This window comes from Uranotaenia lowii, chromosome 1 (assembly GCF_029784155.1).
Source record: "Uranotaenia lowii strain MFRU-FL chromosome 1, ASM2978415v1, whole genome shotgun sequence".
NCBI classification, from domain to species: Eukaryota; Metazoa; Arthropoda; class Insecta; order Diptera; family Culicidae; genus Uranotaenia; species Uranotaenia lowii.
In genome coordinates, this window is record NC_073691.1 from 56,206,671 (window position 1) to 56,225,534 (window position 18,864).

The window sequence follows — 18,864 nt, forward strand, 5'->3', positions numbered from 1 at the left end:
TTTAGTATCGATCAATATGCTTTGAATTTAAAACTGATTCGAAAACTCTGGTTTTTTGTTCTTCTGTTATATTTTTCTGAACAGTGATTCGGAAATATCGTGATTATTTTATCCATTCTGAAATTCATTTATCATTGTGAAATATGTCAGAAGAATTTCAATTCAAAATCTAAATTTAATTCTGTAATAAAATAGGGAAATATGATTCTGAACTCTGGAGCTTTCGGAACTCTACTTTGATTGATTTGCCTTTGAATTTCAAACTCTCGTCATAGATTTTCAACTTTATTTAATCAGAAACGAACTAAATAAAATTCAAACCCCTCGGTTCAAAAAGTTAAAAACTTGCAACAAAAAAAGTATGATTAAAATAAAATATGGCTTTTCAATCCTTCAAAGGCACTTTAGATATTTCCAGATTTATAAAACGATTATGAGAAATAACTTTGAAAAATTACAAAATGAAGAATCAATTTCTGATAGCACAAAACAACAAAACTCACATTTTGCCAGGTGCAAAAAAATTAAGTGCTTATTTTGACTGATTTAGAAATACTGAATCCAAATATTCATTCAATTTCATTATGTCAGCTTCGTTTCTGAGATTCGAAGCAAGCATTTGAAAAAGGTAAAAATCCATTTGAATAATTTTAGCACTTTTTTCTGAGGAAAAAGTTAAATGGTTTTTTTCCAATTCTGACGAAAAATTTCACAAAATTTAAAAGAAAATTTGAAATAAAAATGACATCAACAGGCTTAAAGTTGTTAAATAAACTAAATTCTTGAATATTAAAACTTTAAAACGTCCTCTTGTGAAGTCAAAAATTGTTGATTTGTTTTCGATTAAATTACACTAGGGAACAGCATTTTTGTGCTTATGTATTAATAATTGTTTTTGGAAGATTTTAGCATTGCAGCAGTGTGGAAATTTTGAAATTGATCGATTTTGAGTTGAACCGGTTATTGATAACTGATCAACCAACAAAACCACATGAAAAACAATAACTGATTTTGAATCTACTTAATATCCTCTATTCAATCAAGGATTCAGATTTAGCTTTGCATGAAATTTAAATAGGATAACAGATAACATTACAACTATTTCTGGCTTAAGAAAGTCTGCGAGTATTTAATATTAAACATTTCAATTCATTCAACAACTTTGTTGAAGACTGGAAAACGATTGGACTTTTGACAAATCAATGATTCTATTTGGGTTAAAATTTCTTAAAAATTTCGTTCAAATTGCCTAAATTTTCAAAACTGCAAAAAATAAATAAAAATAAAACTTCTATAAAAAAATTTTATAACAGAAGTCAAAAATATTCGCGATCTTCGGAAAAGCTGATCATTGATTTAAAAATCCTTTAATTTCCAAATCATTGTAATCTTCTACAGTTTTACCAAAAAGTGCACACATTAACTAAATGAGTTTACTACACATTTTTCAAAGTTTTTTTGAAAACAAGAGCTTCTAGAAAAGTACTAATAGCATATTATGAATCAACGCCCTAAAATTAGTCTACATCAGTTCTTAAGTTCTTTGCACGTCGGAAAAATGTAGTGTTGTTGACTTGTGTTATCTTAAAATTTATGAATCACATTTAATTTATAAAGCATTGTATCTTTGAAACTAAAAAGTCTAGGAAAAACCTTGGAACGGATTTGAGTAGCGGATTTGAGTAGCGAGTTTGAGTAGCGGATTTGAGTAGCGAGTTTGAGTAGCGAGCTTGAGTAGCAAATTTCAGTAACGGAGTAGAATTGTCGAGTGAAGAATTGTCGAGTTTATTCGAATCGCACAGGGGACTTCGACAAGGTGATGGTCTATCCTGCATGATAACAAAGAGAATCAACTGCCCAATTCCCAAGAGTGAACTATATGTACTCATTTATGAACTTGAAAATTGCAAAAGTGATTTATATGTACGTTGTAAGAGACTTAAGTCACACAAAGGACACAAAAGTGCATTGAGGTGCTTTCAAAATCTCATCACAACTTCGAGTTTTAGTGTCAGTTAGAACATCATCGATTCTCACCACGAAGGAAGGGGTTCGATCCTCAATCCGGGCAAGCTTTTTTTCAATAAGTAATTTGGTACTTAAGTGACCATTCTGATGCGATATATCCGGCGCGTGGCGTCATGGGGGCACCATGTAGGGGAGAACTGTACAAGACGCACCAGCGAGGTAAAATGGCCCATGCCTTTCTTTCTCAAAAATACAATAACCTTTGGCTCCGAATGGTGTTTTTCTTCATTTTCATTGTAGCAAAGGAGCTTTTTCATCATTTTTTAGATGAAAAGTTCACAAAAACGACTTTAATTCTAAGAAACAGAAGGATTAATGGATTCTGCCTAAAACTTGTTATTTTTTTGGTTAACATATAAGGTTTTATGGTAAACCAGTCTGCGCTATCTCATCCAACTGCAGCTTTTCGTTATAACACTCGTATGCACTTTCGAATGACTTTTAATATTTTATTATATTCCACTAACTTCCCACAAATTTTAACAAAAATCAATCATATCAAAATTGGGGCAGAATGCCCGCAAAACCACGTGTTTTAAGCACAAATTTTGAACGCAGTTAACTTTTCAGAAAAACCAAATGTCGAAACAAAATGTCTTTCTGTTGATTTGCTGACTCCCAAATTACGATAAGAATGCATAATTATAACAAATTTCGTCCTTGTTTGAGTTTAAAAGGTGCACCAATATTTGACTCGAAGAAGTTATCTGCCGCCATGTTTGCCGCGATATCAGTCAAGAAATTGAATTCCGTTGCCTACCTGAAGGCGTTTTACCTATAAGGATATAAAAAAGTGAATTTTGAACAGCAACATTTTCGTTAAATTAAGCAATAATAAATGATTTTTTGCCAAAGTATGGTTAGTTTGCAAAAATACGATGAACATGTAATAAAAAATTTGATGTTTTAATTACTATATTCCGTATAATCATTGTTCCATTTCTCACCACTCAACCGGTATGGTGCTTTCTGTCCACTAGTTTTGGCGTTCTACCCCGCGGCTTGTTTTCTGGCTGTTTAAGATTTTCACAAAAATATTACCAAAATCGTGTTTTTAACATATTATTTCTTTTTGATAAGATGTAAATGTGATCACTGAATCGTCGTGAACTTTCAATTTAGTTCATAGATGATGGGTATCGTTGTAAATAGCGATTATGCTTAACTGGTGCGTCTTGTACAGTTCTCCCCTACTGAGCGTAGTAAATAATCTAGAGAAGGTGATATGAACCGATGCCAAGGTTGCAATTGAGATAGAGAGAGAGTTTTTTGCTCATTTTACGATTTTTTGAAAGCTCAATAGAAGATCATTAAGACTTGTATTGGAACTTGAAAGTATCAATAAGAACTTAAATTTTGAGCTGCATAGAACGTACTTCATATCAATGATGGGTCTGAGTAAGCTTTTTTGTACCTGTTTTACGGGGCTTTTGGTTGCTTGGGTATACCTTAGACTGCCCCAAATTTGTATGGGAAATTCAAAACCTGTGGAATGTTATGCGCTGCAGGCTGAAATTGATCCTAGTCCTAGTACAAGATCTCATGCCAAATTTGGGCCAGATCGGATCACGGGAAGGGGTCGCTCAACGAGCCTGAAGTTTGCATGGGATTTTGAGACATTTTGTTCGGGAGAAACATGAAAAACCAATTTTTCATCAATAACTTTGGTTTCCTTCGGCCGATTTAATCAAGCTAAGCTAAGCTAATAACTTTGGTTTCCTTCGGCCGATTTCTTTCAAAAACGGGTTTTCTTAAAGCCTAAATTATGAAAAATATTTCTTCCGAAGACTGCCTTTCAATTAGAGTTAAGATAAAAAAGTTATAAGGCTTCAAAAATGGGCTAACTTTTCTAAGGATGGTATTCATCACTGTTAATGAGTCGAGGTGGTCGAACATATTGACGCCTCATTAACACGTTCGTCGCCACGCTCATTTTGGTAGTTTTGCTTGCAGGGCCCAAAGAAATTATCGGAGAGAGAAAGCAAAGAGGGAGAACTCCCATATTTGAAACGTGTGGCGAAACTGAGCGGTAAACTCAAGTAAGAGAGCGTCACACGCTTTTTGATGTGACGGGGCCCCCCAGGAAATACACCCGTCACCCGAATATGGGTGCCGTGGCGACGAACGTGTTAACAGTGCTGAATACCACCGTTAAAAAAGTTAGCCCATTTTTGAAGCCTTATAACTTTTTTATCTTAACTCTTATCGAAATGCAGTCTTCGAATGAAATATTTGTCATAGTTTAGGTTTTAAGAAAACCCGTTTTTGAAAGAAATCGGCCGAAGGAAACCAAAGTTATTGAAGAAAAACCGGTTTTTCATGTTTCTCCCGAACAAAATGTCTCAAAATCCCATACAAACTTCAGGCTCGTTGAGCGACCCCTTCCCGTGATCCGATCTCGCCCAAATTTGGCATGAGATCTTGTACTAGGCCAAGGATTAGTTTTAACCTGCAGCGCATAACTTTTTCAATAGTCGGGTCATTTGGGGCACTCTAGTATACCTCCTTTGTTCTTCAAATGGAATTCGTAGAGCATGTGCCTCAAAGTTGGTGCCAAAAGAGAAAATATTACAGGTGTCAAAATGCCAAACAAACTTGGGGCTCGTTTAGCGACCCTTTAGAAAGTTAACCGAATGCGCTGGAATTCGGAATGGAGTCTTCTGGAAGTCAAGGAACGATTTCAGCTCCCGCGAATTTGTAACCCTATTTATGGATCACACTAGTATACATGCTTTGCTAAACTCCCTTCCCTGCACATTTCCCATTATAAGTATCTTTCGAAACTCTTTTATTACAAATCATAACCATTTCCTACCGTTACACAATGAATGTCTTCGTTTTTTTTTGGTTTTATAGAACAATTCATGTCCAAACCCAAAAATTTGGAATCTGACCGATTTCTTTTGAATTTGGGATTTTGTAAAGCCTGAACAACCCTGAACTATGACAAATATTTCATCTCAAGATTGGTGCTGAAAGTAATTTAACGAGACTTTTTTTTTTCAAGAGTTAATTTTTCGAATAGTTTTTTGAGTTATCTTGCAGAGTGATATTTTTTCAAAAACGTTTATTGTGCAAGATTTTCTTCACGAAATGTGACCTGTAAGACCGGTTGTTCTCTACGGGCACGAGACATGGATATTGCTCGAGAACGACCTGCGTACACTCGGAGTATTCGAGCGACGAGTGTTAAGAACCATCTTCGGCGGCGTGCAGGAGAACGGAGTGTGGAGACGAAGGATGAACCACGAACTCGCGCGTCTCTACGGCGAAACTAAATAGTATCCATAAGATGGTGAAGGCTGGCCGGATACGCTGGCAGGACATGTTGCGAAGTGCAAAAAGGTGTTTGCTACAAATCCGGTAGGAAAGAGACGAGCAGGGGCGCAACGAGCGAGGAGGTTAGACCAAGTGGAGCGTGATCTGGCGAATGTGGGATGTCCGAGAAATTGGAGAACGGTTGCCATGGACCGAGTGAATTTTAGGAATTATTTTTTTTTTTTTTAACTTTGTTTATTTGAAACGGCTCATACTGAAGGTTTTAAAGAGCCAAACCCTTGTTTTTGTATTTACAATTCATACATTGTGTAGTTAAAGAAAAAGAATAAAGAAAAGGGAAAAAGAATTTATACACGAAGATCTATAGATTTAAAGAAAAGGTATAATTCGAACATGTAATCTAGGTCCACCGCAGCCAACACATCCCTCACTGGAACATTAGGTGGTTTCCCTCGGGCCCGAAGGGAGTCTATTAAGTTCGCTCTGGCGATAAGGTGGTCCTCACAAGACCAAACAAGATGCTCGACATCATGGTAACCCTGGCCACAACCACACAAATTGCTGCTAGCGAGATTTACACGAAAGAGTAACGCGTCTAAGGAACAATGATTGGACATGAGACGGGAAAATGTTTTAATAAAATCCCGACTCAGGTCCAATCTATTGAACCAGGGTTTAAGGCTTACCTTTGGGAAAATCGAGTGGAGCCACCGACCCAACTCATCTTCGTTCCATTTGCGCTGCCAGTTGACAATAGCGTTTCTCCGGACTAAAAAGTAGAATTCGTTGTAGGCGACTTGACGCTGATAAGTGTCGCCTTCAACCGCACCCACCTTTGCAAGAGAGTCTGCCCTCTCATTGCCCGGTATCGAGCAATGTGAGGGGACCCAAACAAATGTGATTGCAGAACAGCGTCTAGATAAAGCACTCAACGTTACCCGTATCTTCTCAAGAAAGTACGGAGAGTGCTTTCCGGGCCTTATTGAACGAATAGCCTCAATAGAGCTAAGACTATCCGTTACAATATAGTAGTGTTCAACGGGACGTGTCATTATACAATCAAGTGCACAATGAATAGCTGCCAATTCCGCGATGTATACTGAGCATGGAGATTGAAGACTGTAAGAGGCACTAAAATTTTGGTTGAACACTCCAAACCCGGTATATTCGTCTATCAGGGATCCATCAGTAAAGTACATTTTATCAGCATCGACGTGTCCATACTTTGCATCAAAAAGCCTAGGAACAATAAGACAACGATGTTGTTCCGGTATTCCACGGATTTCCTGCTGCATGGACAAATCAAACTGGACAGAGGAAGAGTCGTAGTCAGAGTGAAAAACACGAACGGGAGAGAACGACGAAGGATTAACCTGCATAGACATGAATTCATGATATATAGTCATATACCTGGTTTGAAGATTGTGCTCCAGTAGCTTTTCAAAATTTGCAATCACCAATGGGTTCATGATCTCACACCTGATGAGGAACCGGAGAGATAATGAATAAAATCGATCTCTCAGTGGGAGTACGCCTGCCAAAACTTCAAGACTCATTGTGTGCGTTGAGGGCATACAACCCAGGGCTATTCGTAAACAACGATATTGAATACGCTCGAGTTTAATGAGGTGTGTTTTGGCAGCTGATTGGAAACAGAAACTGCCATACTCCATTACTGAGAGAATAGTTGTTCTAAAGAGTTTTATTAGATCTTCTGGATGGGCTCCCCACCAGGTGCCGGTAATTGTTCGGAGAAAATTAATTCTTTGCTGACATTTTCCTTTCAGATACTCAATATGAGCTCGCCAGGTGCACTTGGAATCAAACCAAACCCCAAGATACTTAAAACACCTCGATTGAGTGATCGTTCTGCCTAGGAGTTGAAGCTTAGGTTGAGCAGGTCTACGTTTCTTAGTGAAAACTACCATCTCCGTTTTCTGTGGAGAGAACTCAATCCCAAGCCCCAATGCCCAGGATGACAATCTGTCTAAAGTATCTTCTAAAGGCCTGTGCAGATTAAACTCTGTAGATCCTGTTACAGATACTACACTGTCATCTGCAAGTTGTCTCAGTGTGCAGCCTTCAGAGATACAACTGTCGATGTCACTTACGTAGAAGTTATACAAAAGAGGACTCAAACATGAACCTTGAGGTAGGCCCATGTATGAAGTCCTTCTTATTGCAATATCTCCTTGCGCAAAGTTAAGGTGTTTCTCACAAAGCAAACTGTATAAGATGTTGTTCAATAGAGGAGGCAGACCCCGGGAGTGCAATTTTTCTGACAAAACCTCTATTGAGACTGCATCAAAAGCTCCATTTATGTCTAGAAATACCGAAGCCATTTGCTTACGTTTTGCATACGCTATTTGTATCTCTGAAGACAGCAGAGCAAGACAATCGTTTGTCCCTTTACCCCTACGAAACCCAAATTGAGTATCTGATAGGAGGCCATTTGTTTCCACCCATTTATCCAATCGGAACAAAATCATTTTCTCCATCAATTTCCGTATACAAGACAACATCGCTATTGGACGATACGAATTAAAATCGGATGCAGGTTTACCAGGCTTTTGGATTGCAATAACTCTCACTTGTCTCCAATCTTCAGGAACAATGTAATGTTCCAAAAATTGATTAAATAAATTTAACAAGCGAAATTTTGCAATGTCCGGGAGATTTTTTAACAAGTTAAACTTAATTTGATCAATTCCTGGAGCCGAATTGTTACAGGAGAGAAGAGCAAGTGAGAATTCTACCATGGAAAAGCGAGAGCACTTTTTCCTGGAGGCACATTTCGAATTATTTTTTGCACAGGTGTGGAATCTGGACAGATTTTTCGTGCAAAGTTAAAGATCCAACTATGGTTATATTCTTCGCTCTCATTAGTTGAAGTACGGTTACGCATGCGTCGTGCCACTTTCCACAATGTACTTAAGGACGTTTCTCGTGACAAACCTCCCACAAAATTACGCCAATACGCCAGTTTTTTTCCTTTGATCAACTTTTTGAATTGATTTTCAAGGGAAGAGTACAGTTGGAAGTTGTCAAGTGTACCATGCTTTCGGAAGGCTTTAAATGCATTCGATTTTTCGGCATGCAATTGGGAACACTGGTTGTCCCACCATGCATTGGGAGGTGTTCGACGAATCGATGAGTTTAGGATGGGTTTCGTTTGAGATTGAACCGCACTTTCATAAATCAAGCGAGCAAGGAAGTTATATTCCTCCATGGGTGGTAAGCCAATTACACGATCTAGGACTGTCGTAATCGTATCTGCATATTTCTTCCAGTCGATGTGTCTTGTAAGGTCATATGTCAAATTTATTGTGTTTGAAGAGTTGACCCCATTGGTGATTGTAATTTCGATAGGCAAGTGATCACTACCATTGGGATCATGGACCACCTTCCACTGGCAATCCAATGATAGTGAATTTGAGCAGAGTGAGAGGTCAATTGCACTTTGTCTTGCAGGAGGTTTAGGCACTCGTGTTTTTTCACCCGTGTTCAATACAGTTAAATTGAATCTGTCGCAAATGTCATAGATAAGAGTGGAACGACTATCGTCAACTTGCTCTCCCCAGACAGTTCCATGTGAATTGAAATCACCAAGGATCAACCTTGGCTCAGGGAGCACTGAGCATAGGTCCTCTAGGTGACTCGGATCCACTGCAACTCTCTGAGGCCAGTACAAACTGACAACACATAAGTCCTTACCTCTTATAGTTGTATGGCAAGCAACCGCTTCAATTCCGCCTGATAAAGGAAGGTGGATTCTGTAAAAGGAGTGGCGCTTATTGATCCCCAAAAGCACCCCTCCATAAGAATCGTCACGATCTAGACGGACAACATTAAAATCGTGGAATAAGATGTTAGATTGAGAAGAAAGCCAAGTTTCGGACAAAGCAAAAATATCGCAATTAGTTCTATGAATCAAAAAGTTGAACGCATCCATTTTTGGAATAAGACTACGACAATTCCACTGTAAAACAGTGATATCTCTGACCTCTCGGACTTGATTAGTCATCGAGAGAAATAAACACTGAAAGAAGGGGCCAAGTTTGCATCAATTGCTGAAAAAATGTCTTTACCATGGGGAGCATTGAAGTAACAATACTTCTAACGGAATCAGAAACATTAAAGGACGAGAATATTCCGTTAATAATGTCAGATAGTTTAAAAATCCCGGATAGATTAGGTGTTGCCGACGAAACCACGTTCGATGTTGGAGTTTTTGATGTTCCGGCGACAGCTGGGTTATTTGGTGTCGAAATTGTCGCACGGAATCCAGGTGGAATTTCTTCTGGTTCATTTTTTTTAGTTGGTTTATTGGCAAAACTGAAGGCTGGGGAAACCGCGGGGGTTCGTCTTGGAATTTTAGCAGAAGAAGCTTTGGTACGCTTCCTGGAGTACCCTGATAGAACGAATGGGCGCCCTTCATCAGCCGAATCTGAATCCACTACATCAACTGGCAGAGCAGCAAAAACATTGTTAGATCGAGTGGGGGTCGGAGGAGAGGCGTTCTTTAAAATGGCTGCATAAGAACGATTGGATCGTTCTTTTAAAGAACGTCTCTGTTTATCCCAGCGGCTTTTGAATGCCTCGCACAAGGAGATATCATGAGGTGAGTCTCCGCAATATACACATTTCTGCTCTATTGCTGAGCAAGCTCCAACTTCATGACTCTCCCCACACTTGGGACAACGCGTCTTGTGACAGCAATGAGACGCTGTGAGCCCCAATTTAATGCAATTTTTGCATTCCATTGGACGACGCACAAAAAGCCGCACAGGAAGCCTTAAAATCCCGTCTATCAAAACATAGTGAGGGAGGGCGGTACCCTCGAAGGTAACACGAAATGAGGCTGACGGTGTATATTTTTTGACTCCATTTTCGGTGGTAGCAATCGAGAGTTGACGGCAGTCCAGGATTTTAACCGAGGTCGAATCGAGGCTCTTGAATTTGCCCATCCCTTTAGCCAAAATATATTCATACGTCAGGCTCATTTCAGTGATCACGCCCTCAATCTCTACATTTCGAGACGGGATGAAAACGTGATACTCTAGCCTGAAAAAGTCGCTAGCAACAATTTCATTTGCGGCCTTTAAGCTAGCCACAATGACACGCAATTTATTTGGTCTTATCCGAGACACTTCGGTTACGGAGGACCACCTTGCCAGATCTTTTGTGATCTGAATAAAATTTAAAGGTTTCGATTTGGGCCGGAAATAAACCACCCATGGACCAGAAAAAGACGAGCCCTCTGGGTAGACCCTGAGTCGGGAAGACTTCCCAGCAGTTTCGACAGAATTCACATCCATCAAAACTGCCTGGCGTGACCCCCCGCCTTCGGTCATAATTTATAACGAAGACTAAAAAGTCCACCGTAATAAAAAATGTACGAAGCTACACAATTCGAATAAAAGATAAAAGAAAGTAATAAAGGAAAAGGGAAATGAAATACCTGTAGATACAATTATGAATTGAACCAATTTGTTGTGGTTTGGGTTCCAGCTATGCCTCTGGTGATGTGACTTCAACCAATGCTATGGCAGCTACCTCGTTGCTCGTTGGCAGTGTCGATAGTGCTTCCGATCAGCAAAACACGATTTCCAATCGGATCTAGGCGTCCTCCGTCTTCGTAACCCGCTTGCGGCAACCAATTCCGAATCCTTCAGGTGTCCCGACGGTTTACACTCCCGGACGAGTGGGGCGAACAACCAGCACGTTTTGGGGGATGATTGCTTTGGAGAAGTTGTTGATGGCAACAAATAAATTTCTGCTCCGAGTGCCGTTGCTGTTCGGCAATTGACGACCGAACCAGAAGATAATTAACCACACTTTGTGGAAATTGCAGCGTTTATTGAAAACAAACTTAACTTCAAAGTTTTGCTACGGTAGCGAGAAAAAATGCGTCCGTACAAGTCGACCTACTGCGATCGAATGATTTTAGGAATTATGTTCGTTAAGTTATGTCGTGAGACTAAATACTACTAAAATAAAATAAAATGTTAGTCTTCAAAATAATCAGTCAAATAAAAGGTATCTAGGGGAGATGAGGGCATAACGAGCACCCGAGGCATAATGAGAACTACGCTTTTCTACGAAAGTGCGTATTTTCTTAAATAAATTTTCATGAGGATTTGTTTCGTACTTCCTATAGTATTAATTTTTCACAAAAAAAGGAATCTCCTTATCATCTTTACAGAGATATTTAAAAAAAACTAGCTTGGTTCTCATGTTACGAAAATATTATAATTTTTGAGCACCACGAAATAAGCTCTTATGATCTTAAAATAACCTTGATCTATAATGTACGCACTACAACATGATGTACACATTGTTTCTCAATTTTTACCATCATAAAATTTTTGATTTTTCACTTTTATCAATTTTAAAACACGTTTTTACTTAAATTTGTTGACTAGGGGCATATAGAGCACCATATTATCGAGGCATATTGAGCATTTTCTGCCGTAGAATCTAGCAGCGAATTAAAATTGATTTATAGCGCCACACCTTGACTAGTTTTCATCCGACAATTTAGCCTATTGGTAAGGTGTCGGAGAGGTAATCAAAAGACTAGAGTTAGATTTCTGTTCGAGGTGATTTTTTTCCATTCACAATTCATGATCGATTTTTTTTATTGTTACACTATACGGCTAGTAGCATCATCCTCCGAACAAAGCACCTAATGTATGAGCGTGCGTGAATTGTTTGTATTCTACAAACAGACCTAGATTATTTTGTTATTGCTTTGTTTGATGAATCTACGACTCACCTGACTTCATCGAATTGAATTCGCTGCTAGATTCCCCGGCAAAAACGCACATATTGCTCTGATTAATGGTGCTCATACTGCCTCAGGGGGGGTTCTCATTATGCCTCCACAGTGGCTGGTTTTCAGCTTTTGGCAAAATTTTTTAAAATGCATTTTTTAACGTTTTCATCTAGTTTTTCACGTTTCAGCCCGTTAGGGAATAGGCTTTTCAAGTGTCTGAACACGAAACAATAATGTAACCTCCATATTATAGCTATTTTCTATGGTTAAATAACCGTTTTCCTTAAGGTGGCCATTATGCCCCCATCTCCCCTACAGACCCCGTTCGATTTTGACAACATGCCCGTACATTTTGTGTTGCCAAAATCGAATGTTGCCAAAATCGAATGTTACCAAAATCGAATGATGCCAAAAACGAACGGGGTCTGCTATAAGACTTAAGAGACTCAAATTATTTATCTTGTCTTAAAAATTTATTTTATGAAGTTGAAAGCAAATTTAAGGAATCCTCGTTTATAAATCGTGACATGAAAAGCAATATGGCAAAAAGCGTCAATAATAAAGGACCATCGTGTCCCCAAAAAATAAATTATGTTTACATACTTGCAGTGGTCTCAAACTGTCATTAAACTTGTGGCCAGTAGTTTTGACTATTAAAGATCCCCAAATGTATGCAAAAATTTTTTTTTCCTTCTAAGTTTACCCAAACAACCTACCAGTATTGGAATTGTCTTAAAACACCACTGAACACTTTTACTAAGCAACTTAAATCAAATGTTTTATTAAAGTTTTAGACTTGCTTGTCTGAGAAACCAAATGATGAGGTTCCTTATGAAATTTTGCTCCAAACCTTAGAAAATAACGTTAAAATCAGATTAAGAGCTTTCAAAACGTCATATTGCACCCCGTGACCCTTTGTATATTTTCCTACTGAACAAGTCGCTTAATCATCAACTTCATCACTGAGGATAACAACATCAACAACAACAATAACAAGAGTTCGCTTTCCGCTTACCGATCGGAATAACACTCCGTGTGATGCAGCCGCTTACAAACTAAACCAGACGCAACGACGCGTTGTCAACGTCAGCTTCAAGTTCAACTGAGAACCTAATAGGTAATTTATTGTTTTGAAGCTTAGGGGTACCAACTTATAGGATTGGCTCTCTCTTGTTTTGTTTTTCCTTAGCTCTTCAGTCGAACAGACAGACACAGAGGTTCGATGATGATTGCTGCTGTGTTGATTTTCTTAACATTTTAGCTTCTTTTCCTGTTGTTGCTTCTGTTGCTAGAAACAGTAAGGTGGAATAACCCAGAAGTTTTATAAACTTCTTAAGACTTCTCAGATCTTACTGACTTCACCCGAGCTTAACGGATAGGTTACACTTGACACAACTACCCTAAAGCTCCGGCAGGTTGCCGCATCAGTGCTAGCTAAGGGTAGGTTAACTATTATTATTGGGGGCACGACAACGGAATAACGACTACCACAACACAACAACAACGGGGTGAACGCAACAATTCAACCTCACCAGCAGCAGCAACGGAACAACAAATCGGCAGCAAGCAACAAACAAACAGACAGGTTGAACCTCAAGCGAATCTTTGCCTCTAGTCAGTCCATCGTGTGAAGTCGCGTGTGTGATATGTGCGAGTTTGTTTGTCTACAACCTAGTGATCTGTATCGGTGAAGAAAATTGAATGCGTTTTTTTTTATATTTTATTTTTGTACCAGTGACCGTAAAGTGGAGTAGTAAATCAGTTACCAACTCATACCTGGTGGCAATTGAAACTGAAAGTGCGTAAACTTAAGTGGTAGGTAGCTCAAGATTTTTATATCTTTCCCTTTTCCGAGTATCATGTTTTTAGAGGATTACTAAACTAACAATCGACGAAGTTTACCGCGAGTGCAAGAAATACAATTTGTGGGGTTACATTGCCAGGGTATCAGTTTTGTTTATTGCACACCAACACGACAGGGAGCGGCTCACGTGGTAGACTCTAACCAAACTAGGACTTTGTTTGAAAACAAATTTGTTCAACGGTTACCACTGATTTGAAGCAGTGTTTTTAACATGTTTCGCAATTGTAAATAAGACAAAAATAATAGAAGCGTTTTAAAAGCAATTATCATTTATGGAAAGTTTTTTTTTCTGAATGTTTCCTATTTAAAGTTATACCTAAGCAACACAAAAATTCATTTGTTTGCAAAAAAAAAAGTTCATAGATACCCAAGTTTCAGAAGAGTACTAAACTCTTCATAACTTCCTTGATTCTTAATAATCATGCCAATGGCACGAAGAAAAAAGGAATCAGCTTAAAACTTTTCAGTTCAGAATATGCTGCATTTACAAAAAAAAATGGTGACAATCACTTGTCAATTGATTGGTATTATACCGTTTTTATCGTATTTAATGATTAATTATTCCAAACACTAATTGATAGGTACTATTTTTTTAATACATATCATGAATGTTGTGATATGGATATTTGAAATACAATCAACTGAAAAAAAACGACTAAATCTATATGCTAACCAGCTTTAAAAGAGTCATTTTATTAATCGTAAATGCCTCATAACTTGAAAAAAAAAACAAAAACAAATAGGTAATGGTAATCCGTTTTCACAAAAGATACGCATTATAGTCAGCTTAAATCTTGCTCGATAAACGTTATTGAAAAAATATCACCCTGCAAGATAACACAAAAAACTATTTGAAAAATGAACTCTTGGAAAAAAAAAATAATTTACCTAAGTTTCGTTAAATTACTTTTAGAACCAATCTTGGGATGAAATATTTGTCATAGTTCAGGGTGGTTCAGGTTTTAAGAAATCCCATATTCAAAAGAAATCGGTCAGATTTAAAATTTTTGGGTTTGGATATGAATTGTTCTATAAATCCAAGAAAATCGAAGACATTCATTGTGTAACGGCAGGAAATGGGTAGGCTTTGTAATAAAAGAGTTTCGAAAGATACTTATCATGGGAAATGTGGGGGAAGGGAGTTTAGCTAAGCATGTATACTAGAGTGGTCCATAAATAGGGTTAGCAAACCCGCGGGGGCTGAAATCGTTCCTTGACCTGCCAGAAAACTCCATTCCGAATTTCAACGCATTCGATCAACTTCCTAAAGGGTCGCTAAACGAGCCCCAGTTTGTTTGGCATTTTGACACCTGCTTACTCAGACCCATCATTGATATGAAGTACGTTCTATGCAGCTCAAAATTTAAGTTTTTATTGATACTTTCAAGTTCCAAAACAAGTCTTAACGATCTTCTATTGAGCTTCCAGCAGCCTTCGGCTTCCAAAAAATCGTAAAATGAGCAAAAAACTCTCTCTCTATCTCAATTGCAACCTTGGCATCGGTTCATATCACCTTCTCTGGATTATTTACTATGCTCAGTACATGGTGCCGCCATGATGCCACGCGCCGGATACATAGCATCAGAATGGTCACTCAAGTACCAAATTACTTATTGAAAACCTTCTTACTCCGTTGTGAGAATCGATGTTGTTCTAACTGAAACTAAAACTTGAAGTGGTGATGGGATTTTGAAAGCACCTCAATGCGCTTTTTGTGACTTAGTAAATTATGTGACTTAAGTCCATTACAACGTACATATAAATCGCTTTTGCAACTTTCAAGTTCATTAATGAGTACATATTTACAATCATTATACACTATACATTATACACTCATGGGAATTGCACAGTTGGTTTTCTTTGTCAGCCGATATGTAACTTTCAAAGCCTTCATTCAAGTAAATATATGACATTTGGCTGCATAGGATATCTATCTATAAGGTATGCAGAGCACTTTGGGCATGTTCATAAAAATTAGAGCCAGAAAAAGTGGATTTTTACATTTCGCTGGAACAAATGGTATCAATTTTCTATACATACTTGCTATACATACTCGGCATGGCTCATTATGGCTTGCCAACGAAGAATTTTAGCCCCTAAGACTTTGATTCCGGAACATACCCCTGTTTTTTGACCACTCTAGTGTGTAAAAAAGGCGATCGCAAAGTAAACGTACAATTGCGATAACCCTTTAGGCTGTAGTTTTTTTAAAACATTTATTGTAATTTATTCAAAACTTCGAAGAGGTTGAACAGATTTGCCAATGTGAGATTTTTTTATTAAACTTTATCTAGCAATTGTTTACTCTACATTCTGATACTTATTTTCCCTATCCCGGATAATGATCCTGAATCCTGCTCCTGAATCCTGATTCTGATTCTTATTCATGATTTTTTTTTTCTGAATTTTGGATTCTGAACCTCGAGCTCTGATCAAGAAACTTGATCCTGATGACCTGGATCCTGGAAGTCCAGATTTGATCTTGAAGACAAATTCTGATTGGATTGTCGTGGAAATTTATTCAAAATATTTAAATTATTAAATTATTAGTAAAATTTTTATCGACTGGTTGGGTAATGAATAAATTGATTTTCGGCGATTTCAGTCACGAAAAAATCTTAAAACGATTTTTATTTCTTCATCTTCATCATTAACAAAATTAATGATGTATATAAAAAGGTGTTACAATAAATGGTGTACTTACTGAAATTTCTCGTTTTAATTGTCCAAAAAGTTTTTTTAATCTGCTTAACTGTCTAATCGGGAAATGTAAGTCCAGTTGTTTTTGTCTGGTTGAGATGGATATAACACTTTGCAAGTTTTGATTGATTTTGATGATTTGCAATATTTTGGATTTTGTTTTCCACTTAGCCACTACTGATGTTTGTTGTATTTTGTGTGTTTGTTGTATTTTGTATATTTGGTGTATTATTATGTGTATTGGTGTGTTTTGGTGTGTTTTGGTTTGTTTTGGATGGAGTTGAAAATGCCGGCGTAGATGACACTAAGCCCTTCAGTATCAGTCTTCTTATTGACCGTGTTGCCATTCCTCGCGATGTGACACATTTCTAATGTTTGTAGACCGGAAGTGAAATTGTGACGATAAATTATTCTCGTGCCGTTCAAATCAAAAGAGTGATCGTGTTTTATGCTGTGATGAAGTAATGCAGTTTGTCCATTCAAATTTGCCATTCGGGGGTCCTCTTTATCCACTCCTTCGCTTCGCAGTTTGTCTAACGCCGTTTTGTTCGATTTGTGTCCGCCAATCCGCTCCTTAAGTGTGTTTGTTGTCATTCCAATGTATTGAGAATCGCAGCCATTGCAAGGTATCTTGTAAACGACGTTCGAAAAATCGTCCTTGCGTACCGGATCCTTTACTTTCGTAAAAATCTGCTTTATTTTAGAAATCGTTTTCGTAGCTAACTTAATCGATGAATAGTCTGTTTTTAGAAATTTTCCGATTTTGTCGGTTAATCCAGGAATGTACGAGATAGATTTGTATTTGTATTGTTCAGTTTCAATCAAATCCACTGTCTTTTTACATTTTCGACTGATAATTAGGTAAAATTTACTGAGATAGCAAGGTGGACGCTCGTGAAAGCCGAAAAGGTAACTTCTACCTCTACGAGGCGAAACTCACCTCACAGCGAGGTAAAGTTTACCTGAATCGAGCTGGAAAAAAAAGGTATAATTCACCGAGAAAAAAAAGTTAAAATTAAAAAAGGTAAATCTTAACTCGTAGTGAGGTGAAGTTCACCCGAATTTAGCTGAATAAGAAGGTACAAAGGTAAAACTTACCTCGTAGCGAGGTGAAGTTGACCTGGATTTAGCTATACAAAACGGTACAACTCAACTCGAAAAAAGGTAACAATTAGCCGAACCCCTTTTTTTTTTATTTTTTTTTGTAGCGGCCCACCACACTCCCCCACACCAAAAAGCTCATTAGAGCCCCCTGGTAATGGACGCTACTGTTCTCAGCATTTATTGAGGTTAAGCTATTTTGTCATTCAGGAACGAGTTTTGCTTCGTGCCCAATATGTGGAAATCGGAACAGAACGGTAGATTTTTTAAGTTGTGCTGGTTCTCGTCATAATACTTTGCTTTTGTTTCAGATTGGCCGACAGAGCTCCCAAGTGTTTACAACTTCATTCTGGAACATCCCTGGACCGGATTTATCGAAGTACATGAATGAGTCGAATTGCCACGAGCCTGGGGAAGAAAGTTAGCCTGGACTTGGCTCAACAATATTTTTTTATAAACACGGTGATGCATTCCAACATCATCATTGTTTTTGTTTTTATTTTTAATGAAGAAACCACCATACCAGCTAACATAATATACCTTTTAAATCAGAGAATGGGAAAACGGTATTATTTACTATTTTGCTAGGTAAATGCGAAAAAGGTTAATTTTACCTTTTTTTATTTTCCGTGCAACGATCACAAACCCCACTACACTAAGGAAGAATACCGCCAACTAAACACTGCACAGTGGTCCAGGACGGAACTTTATCGTGACAAAATTAATTTCGAAGATACTACAAAAGATAGACAAATGGTATCTTCAGCAAAAATGCTCATCAAACAATGGGCTTTAATAATCTTAAATCAAATACAAGGGTGATTCATTTTGCATGATTTACACATAAAACCTTGTGTGTGAACAGATAGAGCCAAACTGTCTTTTACAAAGTTGTAGCCATTGGTTTTTGAGGCAACTTTACCGAAGACTTTACATATATATGACGTTTTGTAAGCGAGTTATGATATTTTTAATATTTAAATGTTAAGGTGGTTCGAAAAAACAGTATTTTGGCTATAACTTTTGTGAATGAATTCATACAATAAAATTATGTTCTGGGCATTTGTATGAAATAAAAATTCACACAATATTTTTCTCAAAGCGCAAACTTGTA